Here is an 11,625-nt window from a genome sequence, read left to right on the forward strand (position 1 = left end):
GGGGAGTTCTTCTATATCTTGCAATCAAATTCCTCAATATTTGTATTTACACTTCATATGTTTATCCCCGTTGAAAACTTAACCTATATTGTCATCAATCACCAAAAAGGGGGAGATTGTAAGTGCATCTAGTGCCCCTTAGTGATTTTGGTGTATTGAAGACTTATAGGTTAAGGGACTAATGTGTTTGTGAGTGTACATACGTCCATAAGTCTATGAGGAGTTTGATATTTACAGAGAAAGTCAACCCCTAAAAATGAAGTTCTTCGACTAAAGACTTTGGATTTCTAAAGAATTTCTGAAGACTTTGAAAGTGAAGAAATTGGTGTGTCCTTGAAGACTTGGTATTCGTTTGAGGAACATGAAGCATGAAGACATTTGTTTTCGTAGTTTCATTTTCTCTTTCTTGAGTCATAGGAAACACCGTACTGTTAAAGGGAGTCGAGGAAATACTAAGGAAAAATTTCCATGCGATGCTCAACTCAAAATCCTACACCTACCAATCCCTTCGAGTGAAGCCATTGGAAATCTCATACAGTTCAGTCATATTCTTTAGTGAAAGAGACGAAGTTCTTCTGGTCTCTGAGGAATTTGTTCTGACTGAGGAGTTAGGAATTCGCCAGTGCGGATTGCCTACACAGTAAGGAACATGATAGCCCTGAGGAATTTGAGCCTCATATTTCCGACCGTTGCTGTGCTACGCGCCAGCTGTCCCAAAATATCTTATCCACCTAATGGTCATATCATTGAAGGGCATTTATGTCTTATCATGTCAGGCTGCTCCCTAGGCTATAAATAGCCGCCCCCTGCAACCACTAGCTGGTTGGCTGCTCCGAGAGAAAGTGACACTTTTCATTTGAGAGCATCCCATCCTCCGAGGACTTTGAGCGAAAATCATCAAGTGAGGAAAAACCCAAACCCAAACACCTACAAACCCAAAGTGATTGAGCATCACTGAAGAGATTGATCCTGCGTGGATCCGACGCTTGTTACCTTTGAAGACTATGCTTCTTCCAGACGGTTAGGCGTCATGGTCTAGAGCATCCAAGAGGAAATTGTGGATCGCCGAGTGACCGAGTTTGTGAAGGTTTGGAAGTCACCTGAAGACTTACCACGAGTGATTGGGCGAGGTCTGTGTGACCTTAGCTCAAGGAGAATACGGTGAGGACTGTGTGTCCGGGACTGGGTGTCCTCAGGTTTAAATACCTAGCCACTCCAACCAGACGTACAACTGAGACAGCAGTTGGAACTGGTCTACCAAATCATTGTCTTCACCAAGCTTACTGGTTCTATTTCCTCAACTCTTTCATTTCCTCATTACTGTGTCGTATGCTTCTTCCTATCTGTGTTTGAAGACTTTCTCAATTTCCTCAGTTCAATTTCTTCAGTCTGTTTATCTTCATCCTGTGTTATCCTGTGTTTAAGCTTTCTGTACTCTGTGCTCGTCTTCCTTTCATCATGATGACTATGCTTGTGTTCTGCTATGCATACTTTTGAGTACTTATTCTGCTGCAAGTAGTTCTTCACTAAGGAATTTCCTCACCCACAAATTCCTCAGTGAAGAATTCATAAAAATCGCCTACTCACCCCCCTCTAGTCGATATAAAGCACTTTCAAGAATGGCAACTGACTTGCGGACGCCGCAATAAATCCGCGCGCGTGGGCCTAGGGCGCACGGCCGTGGGCCCCAGCGCGTCGCCCTGTCCTGTCGCGCGCGTGGCTCGTCAGGCCCTTCCAGCTTCCAGGCGCCACGTGGCGCCCGCGCGAAGCCCAAAAGATTGTCTAAAAGATTTAGTGGACTCCTCAGTTTCCCGCCGCTGCCGGGTTGCCGCGATCCGGCTTCAAAGGGGGAAACTGCGAAGGCCCTCCCATCCGAAGTCCAGAGACCTTCACAGCTTCGGGGACTACTGTCGGGGGGATGAACCCCGGGCGGGCAACGGAACCCGGATCCTTCTCAAAAACAACGGGCAAGCATCGCCCCTCGAGCCGGCTCATGCTTACCCGGGTCACTCGACCAGGCCAAGCCCCTCGACCCGGCCTAATCGTCGACCTAGCCGGACTCCTCAGCTCAGCCCCAACAACCAGCTCAAGACGGCCGAGCCCGACGCACCAAGGCTTCCCCATCAAGCCAGCTCCACCCTTGGCGTGTTCTCCGATCCGGCCACGGGTCAGCTCTCGTCCCATCCCGGCCGTACAATGGGACGAGTCTCCGCCTACCGATGACGAAGACAACAGCCCCCCGCCCATGCCTCTGGTAAGCCAGGGCGTGGCAATAGTGCCCGCTGACCAGGGTTGTCGTGGCCACAGTGCAACCATCGTCACCCATGACGCCAGCAAGCGGCGACCTGACGGAGCGCCACTGTAGCCAACTCAACCCGGCCACTCCCTGATGACCGACAAGACGGCCAACAGTGCCTCCAAACCTGTCGATCCCCACGCCCAGAGAACCCGGCGAGCCCTGACCCCCGGCGGGTCCCAGCGCCAGCTTCCCGGACAATGACAACCCGGCCCCACGGCCTTGTAACATTACCATCGTACCCTTGGGGGGTTGACCTATAAAACCCCTCAGGAGCCCTCGTGCATACGGGCAACTCTTTCACTCGCAGAGACGATCACTCACCCATACACACGTAGCAAGCAACACACAAGGAGAGGGAGCAGCCTAAGCCTTGGCTTGCCTTCCCTCTTCCTCCATACAGCTTTAGGAGCAACACTGTACTGATACACGTCAACTACACTCGGCAGGACTAGGGGTGTTATCTCTCCGGAGAGCCCCGAACCTGGGTATGTCTTGCGTCCCACGCTCGCTCATGCCGACCTTGCCTCTGGAGCTCACCAGTGCCCTCAATCCTCCTCCTATCTTTAGCAATCCCTTGGCATCTACCGTGCACCCACCATGACATAACTAGTAACAAAAGTGAGCAAAAATGATATTGCAATGCTTCGAAACAAGGCTTAGGGTTCATACTTTCACTAGTGCAAGTTCTCTCAACAATGATAACATAATTAGATCATATAATAATCCCTCAACGTGCAACAAAGAGTCACACCAAAGTCACTAATAGCGGAGAACAAACAAAGAGATCATTGTAGGCTACGAAACCACCTCAAAGTTAATATTTCTGATCAATCTATTGGGCTATTCCTATAAGTGTCACAAACATCCATAGAGTTCGTACTAAAATAACACCATAAGATACACATCAACCAAAACCCTAATGTCACCTAGATACTCCAATGTCACCACAAGTATCCATGGGTTTGATTATACGATATGCATCACACAATCTCAGATTCATCTATTCAAACCAACACAAAGAACTTCAAAGAGTGCCCCAAAGTTTCTACCGGAGAGTCAAGAAGAAAACGTGTGCCAACCCCTATGCATAAGCTCACAAGGTCACCGAACCCGCAAGTTGATCACCAAAACATACATCAAGTGGATCACGTGAATATCCATTGTCACCATAGATAAGCACATGCAAGACATCCATCAAGTGTTCTCAAATCCTTAAAGACTCAAACCGATAAGATAACTTCAAAGGGAAAACTCAATCCATTACAAGAAGGTAGAGGGGGAGAAACATCATAAGATCCAACTACAATAGCAAAGCTCGTAGTACATCAAGATCATGCGTAATCAAGAACACGATAGAGAGAGATCAAAGACATAGCTACTGGTACATACCCTCAGCCCCGAGGGTGAACTACTCCATCCTCGTCATGGAGAGCTCCGGGATGATGAAGATGGCCAGTGGTGATGATTTTCCCCTCAGGCAGGGTGCCAGAACAGGGTCCTGATTGGTTTTTGGTGGCTTCAAAGGCTTGCGGCAGCGGAATGTGATAGCCTGGTTTTTGCTCTCTCTCATTTGCTTGATTTTCATTTGCAGTCAATTTGAAATTTGGAGTTTTTGAATATTTTCATATGGACTTAAACACTTGGGTACCCATGGCTTTCACCCAAGTGCTTCATTTCCCTCCCTAATCATCATTCCCCTATCTAATCCACCCCAAAATAATCTTTGGAATATTTTTCTTAAATGAAAAATATTCATTTTTTCTCTCAACAACCCTAGCTAGTTCAATATGCTCCAAAGCAATCCCAATTTATATGGCCCAGAAAAATCTGAGATAATTCACAAATATTCTTTGAAACCTAGGGCACCTTCCTGAGAAAAACATTTCCTCACTTTTTGGAATATTTTGGCTACAGAAAATATTTTTTGTTTTGGACAGAAATGGTGGCTTCTACAGCAACGACCATTGTACTTGCTCCATTGTGCCTGAATTTTCTTGTGCATTTTCACCGTAGTAGATCATGGCTAACCTCCAAAGCACAGCCCCCAACTCCCAGCCATTTGACCTCAGTAACCTCTCAAAGTTACTGACCAGAAACTTACTTGGCATGTAAAAACTCCTCTATTGCACCTGGATCCAAACCAAAGCGTGGTAAACTGCAAAACCACCACGAATAACATGCCAGACATGATATTTGGACGTAGGTTGGCCTGAGGGAAGAGTTCGCGCGGTGACCACACATGTCCACCATGCCATGCCTGCATGTCGACGCGCTCTGAGTGCCGCCGAGCGCTCTATTCGCGCGTGCTCGCTTCCCCCGTCTGCCCGAGCGTGCCAAACTTCGCCACCATCCTCATCTCAACGCCATTAACTTCCCCCTGGCGCTCACCGACGCCGGAGCTCGCCGCAGCGAGCACGGGCACGGTCCGGCCAACCCAACAGTGCGGTGCGCACTGTGCTCGTCGCCTTCTCCTCGTTCCTGTGCTCGTCCCCGTTCGCCAACAGTCGCCGCGTGAGCTGCGTCGCCTTCTCCCCCTCTCACTGACGCCGCTTATCACCGGGCGCCATGGACAGGTGTCCACCGGCGCAGCCCGAACCCCCTCTCTGCTCGCCTATAAATGGAGCCGCCCCCAGCCTCCTCGAGCACCATCCACCACTCCCTCACACACCCACAAGTGCGTAGGAAACCGTAGCCCGGCCGGGCAGGCCGCGGGCCGCCGTCCTCGAGCTCGAGCTCGCCGGCAATCCCCTCTGGTCGTCGCGGTAGCTCCAGCCCCTCCCAGGCCAGGGCGACCCTTCCAGGGCCTCCGCCTCTCTTCGGTGAAGCCATCCCGTCCCCCTGGAGCCCCTGGAGTTGCCTCTGCTCGCCGTCTTCCTCATCTCCGGTGACCACCGCGTTCTGCCTCCGCTTGCGAGGTCGATTCCGATGCCGTCCGACCACCCCTAGCTACGCTACAGGTACGGGCAGGTGCGCCTCCGTCTCCTCTCTCCATCGCTCCCTCTTGGTTCTGCCAAGGAGCCCTCGTTGTTGGTGAGAGCTCCGGCGAAGCCGCGACTCCCTCTGTTTCCTTCTCCCCCTCTTCCTCATCTGACTAGCGGGGCCCGCTAGTCAGCCACTCTGTACGCGCGTGAAGCGGTACGAGTGGTGGCGCCCCTGGGCTTTATGCCTTCGACGTCACCGCCCCAGTTTGTTTATTTTTATTCAAATTTATTTGAATTTACAAAACGCTTCAAACAGCCATAACTCTTCAACCATAAGTCCAAATGAATTGATTCTTTCTGCATTTTGTTCTTTGCAAGGAAATCTAGCAGCTCACCAAAGATGAGATTTTTCTGAGCTGTTTAGAATTTCTAGTGATATTCAGAAGTGTTCTTGATATTTTCTTTTTGTGCTTAAAATTATTTTCAGAGGGTGAGGCTTGTCTTCAGGATCACCAGAAGGCTTGTGAACCTCATCTGCACTAAGGCAAGGCACAGCAACATTTTCATGGTGTCATTTCAATATTTATGATTTTCTTACTTGAATGAAATGATTAATCCATGAATTTAAATAACTATTGTGTTATTTATATTCTGTTAAGTGTTTGTTAGTTATTATGCTTGATTTACAGAATGTTGAAACTAGCTTAGTTGGTAAAGCAAAGCTAAGATCTATTTGTGGTGATGATAAAAATAATTTATTATGCATGTTAGTAATTACTTAAGGTTATTTTCTTGCATAAATAAAATAGTAAAGTTTGCTAGAAAATATTCTGTTAAGTACTTGTTTAGCCATTTTACTTGACTTACAAAATGTTTGAACATAACTTGGTTGGTAAAGAAATTAGGAATTGTTTGCGGCATAATCTTTGCTATGCATGTTAGAAATTAATCGAAGTTACTTTCTTGCATGAGAAAATAATAAAACTTGCTGCAAAATATTTTGGTTAAAGTGTGAGTTACCCTGACCAGGAAAGTAATATAAGTTGTTGATGTTTATGCTTAGTGTGAATATGGTTGACATCAGTCATTTTCACTAATATGTGATGCATGTGTAGTTTTGCATTTCATGGCATGCCATGACACCGGTCATTTTCGTTTTTAGTTGAACCTGAATATAACTCAACTTGAATATATCGTTGACTGGGTCATGGTGCCGCTCAATCGAGTTTTTCCCAGTGCAACCACATTTGCCTTTGTGGGAAGGCCTTGATTCGGTCCATTGACATTGCCGCTGGTCGGTGCCTCCAACTAGGGAAGGTTATGGCATGCTTACCCTGGCCCGGTAAGCAGGCATAACCTTGTGTGCTCGTTGTTGAGATTATGGTACCGGGTCCCCGAGTGGGATCGTTTTGGCCACGACGGTGGTCGTTGTGTCTTTGGTAGACATGGGGCCACCCAGGACTAGCCCGTTGGGGATTGGGTCGGAGTGGCCGGGAGAGTGTCATGGCAATGGAAGGGTTTTGTTGGAATGCCGTTGGTCCACCCGAATGGGAGTGCGAGGCCATGGGTTCCGTGCTGTGGGTACAGTGTGCTACCTCTGCAGAGTGTATAATCTATCGATAGCCGAGTCCACGGTCACGGACGCCTTGTAGTAGGTCCCACCATGAGTCAATGTTTAATAAAATTTGCACACTAAGCTATGAAATTTGCACTGTTGATGATGGCTGAAAGGCCATCGAGATGTTCGGGACCAAATATTGGTCGTGGTTGTGATCGCCGTAAGGATCACGAGTTACTCTTGTCAAGACCATGATGGTGGTTTGTTTGTGATCCGAGAATGATCACGGCTGGTAAGTCCGTCCCGAGGGATGTTTGAGCATGATCACAGCATGTTGGACATATAGTGTTGCATTATTATTAATTGGTTAATTATCATGATATTGTTTGCCATTATGATTATGCCTGTTGTGAGCTTGCAAGTACATTCAATGTACTGACCTGGCGTGTCATGCCAGATTTCAGGAAAGTCTCGTTGGAAAGGAGTGCTGCTCGAGTCTAGGTCGTGTCCACATTGGTGTCCCTGTGATATGGAGTTTCCGCTACGACGTTGTTCCGCTGCCGCGTAGTTGTTATGATCGAGGCCCCTTTATGTTCACTAAATAATGTACATATTGTTCAGCCGCACCGGGCGTGCTGCTTGGCCTCGACATCTGTTGTAATATAAACTCTGATCCGCTAGCATCAATAAAGCAGTTGTTTTCTGTACCAAGATGTCGTGTGTTGCCAGAAGACATGGTCTCTGGGCTGGCAATGCATGGTAAACCGGTCGCTCTGAGCCGGGGTGCCACAACGCTTGGTATCAGAGCCGCGCTGACTGTAGGCCACGCTAGACTACGACATGTTAACTGGACGTTAGATACGAGTTTTAGTTGAGTGCCGGTAGCAATTGTAGCTGGTTGTTGCATTGCATGCATTTGGTTTATATTTTTATGCTAACCTGCTAATGGTTGTGAGTGTAGATGGCTCTGGTGCCGTATCCGCGCCAGTTGCAACTGATGCCGTACACGTCACCACACCTCCTTCGCAACGTGTGGCGTCAGCTGTACCCTCTCGGAGACGACCCGGTCTATCATGTGTACCGGCAGCGTCTAGCTGATTCAGTGTATAAGTATCACGCAGTGGTCACTCTGCGCACTAGTTCCGATTCTAGCTCTTACACTCGTACTTCTCGGAGCGGTTACGCCTCCACCGGTTCTCAGGCTGTCCAGTTTGCTGCATTCGAGGTCCTTGTCGAGCTTCGCTACAACGAGGTCCGAATGCAGAACCACCCAGGTTTCTATTACTACCCTTCTCTGCACGACAATGGTCGTGTCCACTTCCCTATCATTGATCCGGAGTCTGATAGTGTTGCTTGCCACCTTGCTGGTTATGTCACTCCTAGCTATCTTATGATCCACAAGCTGGCTCGAGAGCTGAGTCGTGCCCGTAATGCTTTAGCCGCTGCTTTAGTCACTACCAGATCTGCCACTACTCCATCTTCTCTGGGATTTACACCTTATATTCCAGCCAGTTCTAGTTCCCCTATTTCACCTGTTACTCCTCCGAGTAGCACGGGCGTCTCGGCCGTGAATCCTCTCAGTACTCCTGCCGAGTGGGTTTCACTTCTCGCTACTCCTATAGCCCTGATGCTTCATCCTACCCCTGCCCCTGAGGGAGAGCCCTCGAGGCAGCGCCGTCGTGTTACCTTTAACACGGAGGTTTCCGTTAACCTCGTCAGTTTAGGATCCGAGACCGCTTCAGGGGAGGACACCACAGCACCAGCAGAGCAGTAGTATCTTTGAGTATTCGCAGTCGTCCGGATGATGTACGGATGTAGTCGTACGAGTCAGGATGTTTCATTGCATGTATGAGAGTAGTTGAACCTGGCGTGTTGTTTATCTTTCATGTATGACTCTATGTATAATTATGTTGGGACTTTATTCGCCGTATTTTCTTTGCTCTTCTGTTTTCTTCCGGGATTTGTTGCTGGTTTTTGCCCAAATTTTTTCTTGGATGTTTCTCATCTCGATTGCGTTGTCTTGGAAAAAATCCACAATAGGATGACGCGGGGAGGTAGCAGTAGCAACGTTCGTGAGGGAACTCCTGTTCGTTGTTCCGCACGACAGGCAGGACATTCTTCCGAGCCGTACGTTCCGCCACCGCCTCCACTGCCAAATCCGCCCTCCACCGAGCAAATTCTGCGTATGTTTGAGGGAAGAAGGAACAATGATCTGATCGAAATATTAAGAAGTGTGCAAGCTATGGTTGGACAGAATGGAAATCAGAACGGTCATTACTCCAAGCTGTCAGATTTTCAAAGGACCAAGCCACCCAGTTCCAGTCAGATTGTTGACCCATTGGATGCAGACGATTGGTTGCGTACCATTGAGAAAAAGCTTGAGATTGCTCGTACTGAAGAAAATGATAAAGTTCCATTTGCAACTCATTACCTTGAAGGCGCAGCTGCCATATGGTGGGAAAATGCAAAAGCCATGTGGCCTATTGATGAAGAAATCACCTGGGAAAAGTTTAAGTATCAGTTCTGGAAATATCATATCCCTACTGGAGTTATGAAGACTAAGCAATGTGAATTTCTCGCACTCGTCCAAGGAAATCAGTCTGTAGGTGAATATTTGCAAAAATTCAATCATCTGGCCCGTTACTCTCTTTATGACGTGGCCACCGAAGAAAGGAAGATTGACAGATTTCTTGGAGGCTTAAATCCGCAACTCTGGTGTACTCTCAGTATGCTTGATTTCCCAGATTTCCAAACTCTGGTGAACAAGGCTTTCATTGCTGAACGGGAGCACAAGCTTGTATCAGATAATTGGCCTGTTAACAACGACAACAAGCATAAGTTTTGTCCAAAGGATGGGCAACCAGTGCAAAAGGCTCGTACCTGGCAGCAGACTCTGGTGGAATACAAGCCAAATTGGCAACAGAATGTTAATAAGACCACCACTCAAGTCAAGAGTGTCGTGACCAACCCAATGCATGAGGAGCGTCAGCGCAATAATTCTTGCTTCAGTTGTGGGAAGAACGGACATTATGCCAAACAGTGCCCCAAGAACAACAAGGTGAATGCCCTAATCAGGCCACAAGTCAACTTTATGGAGTCATGCCCGACCCAGCAAAACTTCACTGGGCACGTGCATCATATCTCAGCCGATGAAGCCCAAGAGAACCTAGAAGTCGTCATTGGTATGTTTACTGTTAATGACATACCTGCCATAATTTTATTTGACTCTGGGGCTTCCCATTCTTTTACTTCTCAGAGTTTTGCTGCCCAAAAGAAATTTCCTTGTAAGCTTTTGGGCAAAAATATGCTGGTACAAAACCCAGGATCTTTAATCAAGAGCAATCTGGTCTGCCGTGATCTGGAAATCAATATCAACGGAGTCTACTTTCCAACCTCTCAGATAATCATTGAGTCTGAAAAGTTGGATATTATATTGGGTATGAATTGGTTGACCCAATATCAAGTTTGCATAAACTGCGCAACACAAGAAGTCACTTTGACTAGTCTGAATGGGCAGACTACCAAATTCTATGCTCGCAAGAATATAGCCAAGCAAGAATTGGTTTTCACCGTGGTGGCTGAGTTGGAATTAATCCCTGTGGTCAGCGAGTACCCTGATGTATTTCCAGAAGAACTGCCAGGCATGCCACCAGATCGGGAGGTGGAATTTGCAATAGATCTTGTGCCCGGAACTGCACCATTATACAAGAAGTACTACCGGATGCCCTCATCAGAATTAGTGGAGCTAAAGATACAGCTTGATGAACTGCTCCAGAAAGGATATATTCGTCCCAGCTCTTCACCATGGGGATCACCTGCTATTTTCGTGGACAAAAAGGATGGCAGCCTACACATGTGCGTAGATTACCGCCAGCTGAATGAGGTCACCATCAAGAATAAATATCCGCTGCCAAGGATTGATGATCTGTTTGATCAGCTCAGTTGGGCTAAAGTATTCTCTAAGATCGATTTACGGACCGGATATCATCAGCTCAAGATTAGAAAGGAAGATATTCCTAAGACCACATTCACTACTCGGTACGGTCTTTACGAATATACCGTGATGTCCTTTGGTCTCACCAATGCCCCTGCTTTCTTCATGCATATGATGAACAAAGTATTCACGGACTTCCTCAAAAAATTCGTGGTAGTCTTCATCGATGACATCCTCATTTACTCCAAGGGTGAAGAAGAGCACAAGGATCACCTCCGAGCAGTGCTACAACGACTCCGCGACCATCAGCTATACGCCAAATTCAGTAAATGCGAATTTTGGCTCAAGCAAGTTGGGTTTCTCGGACATGTACTATCCGTCGAAGGTATAGCCATGGACCCGAGCAAAGTAAAGGATGTGCTCGATTGGGTACCGCCCACGACCCTGACGCAGATCCGGAGTTTTCTCGGATTAGCTAGATATTAACGTCATTTCATTGAAGGGTTTTCCAAGATTGCTAAACCCATGACGGAGCTGCTAAAAAAGGATAAGAAGTTTGAATGGATGGAGGACTGTGAGAAAAGTTTTAATGAGGTAAAGATACGGCTGACAACCGCACCTGTATTGACTCTTCCAGACATTTATCGCAGTTTTGATGGGTATTGTGACCCCTCCAGGCAAGGCATTGGTTGCGTACTTATGCAAGACAACAAGGTAGTAGCATATGCATCGCGATAGCTACGACCCCACGAGGGAAATTATCCTACTCATGATTTGGAATTGGCTGCGGTGGTTCATGCGCTAAAAATTTGGAGACACTACCTCATTGGAAAAAGGTGCCAAATTTTACCGACCACGAAAGTCTCAAATACATCTTTACTCAGCCAAATTTAAACCTCCATCAATGAAGATG

Source organism: Triticum aestivum, chromosome 5D (genome assembly GCF_018294505.1).
Source record: "Triticum aestivum cultivar Chinese Spring chromosome 5D, IWGSC CS RefSeq v2.1, whole genome shotgun sequence".
Lineage (NCBI taxonomy): Eukaryota > Viridiplantae > Streptophyta > Magnoliopsida > Poales > Poaceae > Triticum > Triticum aestivum.